Source organism: Priapulus caudatus, unplaced genomic scaffold, assembly GCF_000485595.1.
Source record: "Priapulus caudatus unplaced genomic scaffold, Priapulus_caudatus-5.0.1 Scaffold104, whole genome shotgun sequence".
Classification (NCBI taxonomy): domain Eukaryota; kingdom Metazoa; phylum Priapulida; class Priapulimorpha; order Priapulimorphida; family Priapulidae; genus Priapulus; species Priapulus caudatus.
In genome coordinates, this window is record NW_014577165.1 from 8723 (window position 1) to 13722 (window position 5000).

The following is a 5000-nucleotide window of genomic DNA, read 5'->3' on the forward strand; positions in this document are numbered from 1 at the left end:
CGCGGCGTTGCATCTTCACCGTGGGAGAGAAGGACTGGATTACTTTACTGCTTTCTATTTTTGCTTCATATCGTTAAGTACCATCGGCCTAGGCGATGTCGTGCCGAGAGACAAAGTCGTGAACGGTTAAGCGAAACACAATCTCTAATATTAGCGCGCGTTCACGAGCGTAGCAAGAAATTCGGTATTTATGCGTTCACACCGAGGCAAAATGCCCGTCCAAGAAATACGGTATCTAAACAGATCCGGTATTTGATGTAAATACGCGGCTTCCCCAGACCCCGAATAATTTGCCGTGCTTGAGAAATACCGAGATTTCTTGGACCGCGCATTTCCTCTGTGTGAAGCTAAATACCGTATTTCTGAAGCCGCGTATTTTATAGACTGGTCCGCGCTCGACAGTTCCAGTGTAATGGCGAGTGGAACTGTCGAGGCGCGGACTAGTCTACGTATTTTTATTCGACAGTTGGTGCGCATTGCCATTGTTTATTTCGCATTGTTCGCTTGATTGTTTAAAGAAGTCGCAAGCTCGCAAATACCGTATTTCTGGAGCCGCGAATCAGCCGTGTGAACGCTCGGCGCGTATTGTCTCAAGATTCGGTATTTCGCAAATACCGTATTTCATAAATACGAGGTCGCGTGTGAACGAGGCTATTATAGATAAATGCCGAAAAAGCGTTGTTTACGCATACGTGCCCTCAGAGTAGTGCGTGCGTGCATGCGAGCGTGCGTTTGTGTGCACGTGCGTGCGTAATACCTTCGTGAGTGCGTTGCGTGTGTGCGTGCGCCGTACGTGCATGCGTGAGCGTAATAACCCTCTCATGTTGCGAATGAAATACTTTGAATTTATGTTGTAAAATAAAAACAAACATCTTCAACAAAAATTCCAGCCAATACCGGCAGCGGTGATGTAATTCCTCTCCCGCCTGACACGTCTCCGACACCGTAAGATTACGCCACTAATATTGATCTCCTTTGACACGTCTCCGACACCCGTAGAATTACGCCACTAATTTGATCTCCTTTGACACGTCTCCGACACCGTAGATTAAGCCAATAATTCGATCTCATTTGACACGTCTCCGACACCGTAGATTAATCCACTAATCCGACCTCCGTTGACACGTATCCGACACCGTAGATTAATCCACTAATCCGACCTCCTTTGAAACGTCACCTACACCGTAGATTAAGCCTATAATTCGATCTCTATATATTATATTGACACGTCTCCGACACTGTAGATTAATCCACTAATTCGATATCTGCTTCACCTCGCGCAGCGTTCATGATGATGGCTGGTGTCTACGTGCTCTTCGGCCTCTCTCTCACCTCAATGGTGATCAACGTCGTTATGGAGTTCTTCAGTGAGAGATTCGACGAAGCTGCGACTTCCTACGAGAGAACGGATCGGCCTGACGGATGACGAAGACTCGTCCGCAGCGACGACGACGAAGACATAGAGAATGAGCGAGAGGAGGACAGGGAAGAAGCGGCAAGAAAGAAAACAGAAGAGGAAGGAGGAACGCGAACCGAAAAGGCCGCGGAGAAAGGCGGCGAGAAGAAGGAAGCGGAGGATGCGGAGAAGGGCGAGAAGGCAGAGAGGAAGGAAGTGGAGTAAATGCGGAGAAGGCGGAGAAGGCAGAGAGGAAGGAAGTGGATAATGCGGAGAAGGCGGAGAAGAAGGAAGCTGAGAAGGCGGAGAAGGCAGATAAGAAGGAAGCGGAGGATGCGGAGAAGGCGGAGAAGAAGGAAGCTGAGAAGGCGGAGAAGGCGGAGAGGAAGGAAGTGGATAATGCGGAGAAGGCGAGAAGAAGGAAGGCAGAGAAGGCGGAGAAGCGCAGATAAGAAGGAAGCGGAGGATACGGAAGAAGGCGAGGAAGAAAGGAAGCTGAGAAGGCGGAGAAGGCAGAGAGGAAGGAAAAGTGGATAATGCGGGAGAAAGGCGGCGAAGAAGGAAGCGGAGGATGCGCGGAGAAGGCGGAGAAGGCAGATAGGAATGAAACGGAGATGCGGAGAAAGGCAGAGAAGAAGGAAGCAGAGAAGGCGAGAAGGCAGATAAGAAGGATAGCGGAGAAGGCGGAAGAAGGCGGAGAAGAAGGAAGCTGAGAAGGCGGAGAAGGCGGAGAAGAAGGAAGCGGAGATACGGAGAAGGCAGAGAAGAAGGAAGCTGAGAAAGGCGAGGAAGGCGGAGAAGGCAGAGAAGGCGGAGAAGGAAATGAAGATAAGCTCGAGAGGGACATAAGGATGATCTATACTATAGAAGCAGAAGCAGAGAACTAGAGCTGTGAGCTGGTGAGTGGATTGTGCACGTGTATACGTACGTGGTGGCGGCGTGCATGGCCACGTTTTGTTCACCGTTATGGTGACGTGCACGCTTTTGCTTTGCGTATAGTGTGAGAAACAGTAGCGAGCGCGATCAAACGGAGGCCCGCCGCATATAAACGAAATTATATGCTTCATATGCAAGTGTTTGTCGACGATAGTAGAAGGTGGAGAATGTAAACTATTGTAAATATTTTATTAGAATTTTTTGATGAAAGTGTAGCTATAGTAGCGCGTGTTTTTCTCCTGAAGGAATTCTCATCGTTGCTAGTCTCTCCTTGCACGAGATTGTGACTCGTGAATTGCGAAATAGTCCCAAACATATCGTGAGGTGTCAATCGAGAATTGCTGCCAAATAACCAATAGAACCGTTTGACATGTGTTTAAAATGAGGTATTAGTTCTGATATAGGCGTTTATAAGCGGTGTTTATTTATATTTGTACACAGCCGTGGCGCCACCATCGAATAAGAAATCGTGACACGGGCTTGCATCACTCAGGCATCATGATCTCTAGGTGTTGAAGCAATGTAGAAGGCGTCCATAGGCGGCAGGCCTAAATAAGCTTCGAACAAAAATTAATTAAAAATACTCACACTGATACTGCTCTTAACACAACATACACTTATTCATGTTAAAATAACTACAGATTCATGCTCTATGCTTCGCTCAAACTTTTGCCATCTCTATGATGCGAATTTCCTGCAAAGTTTTCTCAACACATTTCAAACACAAAAATGACCAACCGCTTCGCTGTGGCTACGCCACCTGACGGAATGTCACGAATCACGATACACAACAAGACTTCTAATGCTTTCTAGACGTCCACGTAGGCATCTAACTTGCGTGCATAATGCAAATTATTGCACTCTAGTGCCGAATTTCTGCGAAAAAAAAGCTAAAAAAGGCATTTTCTAGAGACGAAATTTGCGGACGCTTACTGTTGTACACCTCCTCTATTATTAGTGCATTCGATTTGCTTCCCCAGAGCCACCTGGGTTAACCTGGGTAAGAAATCGAAAGCATCTGGGTTAGGAAAGATAAACGAACGGTTTTTGAGTTAACCCCGGGTTAACCCGGTCATCATGGATGCCAGTGACAAGAAAAAACGAATAGCAATTGCAATCCTATTATTCATGAAATCTAAGAATGAGATAACACAAGCGCAGTCATGCGACAGTCATGCTTCATTACTGCTTGAAGAAAGCCATATGCATAGCAGACGAGAACAAGTTCTACGGATCGAAAATATGCTGAGGTCACGTTCAGAGCTATTCACCCTCTGATTTTAAATCCATTTCCGCCTGGAGAGGGAAACATTCAACATGTTTGTTACCGAGTTAAGCCAGCATGAAGAGATGGCGGACGACTGGACATGGCCGCCTACCATTCATTTGAAAAGTTAGGTTCTCTTCTTCCTGTGGCACTTGGGTAGCCTAAATATTTGATAATAAATGGCATTCAGGTTGAAAAACTTAAATACCTAAACAACAGTTTAAAGCAACTTACTCGCGAAAAAATTGCAATTGTTCATTTGTACAAAACTAAGTATAAATTTTAGTTCTTCTGAAGGCAATTTTATTCTGTTGCCTAGATTGCAGGAAATTGCCATTATTTCACGTAATTTCTTTCGCCATTTTACGTGTGGCTTGCACCCCACGAGGGGGGTACAAGGGGTAGCTCCGGTCTTCGCCTCCCCCATCCTCCCAACGTCCCTCCCCCACTTCTCCGCCTCCCTCCCCAGTCCTCCACTTCCTCCCACCATCCTCCACTCCTACCCCCTCCCTCCACCTCCCTACCCCATCTTCTCACCTCCCCCTTCTACCGTGTATGAGCACACCATGTATGTCTCCCGCCCACATGTACACTGTCTCCCACGATGAGGGTTGACTAACCTGATTTTCAGTATTATATACTATACTATAATAGATGTCAGTTATTATCATTTTTATCCCCTATATTTATTATTTAATAATATAATTATTATATTAATAATTCTCATTTTTATTAATTACTTGTCTCAATAAATTTATATTGACCTATATGCTGCCTGTATTATTGTTATTCATCCAAAACATAAAAACTTGATTTTTCAGTATTATATACTATATAATAAGTAAATATGGGAATTTTCAATAAAATAATGCGTTTTTATATGTATTTACCACAATTTACGTATAGAAACTAATATGTTATTTTACTGATTTCTCCGTATCTTTCCTTGGAGTTTTCATCGTCTTTCAATGCCTTTCGGTAGGTTTTCTGCGTGATTATTGTTTTGCGCAGGCACTCATTTTGGAAATCCTCCAACATTTTTACTTCTTCCTTGTTAGTTAGTCCATCTTTCACTGTTATTTAGGAAGGAAGGTCAAACTGTGCATTCGTATAATTTTAACTCTTGCTTCTATAGTATGATTTCAATATTTTTGCTCTTCTTGCCCACGATAATATTTCCCCTTATCATGAACCTATATTTTTAAGTTCGGACTCTTATCAATATCGTTATAACCTCCTATATCATTAATTAAATCCGCTAGGTATGAATATTTGGTGCATTTTTTTAATACTTGGTTGCCTATTAAATTCTCTATCTTTCTTTTGTTTGTGAATGTTATAACATTGTATTTGTTTTGTTCATATTTAAATTCGAATCTTTTGATTCAGACTAATGGAGAA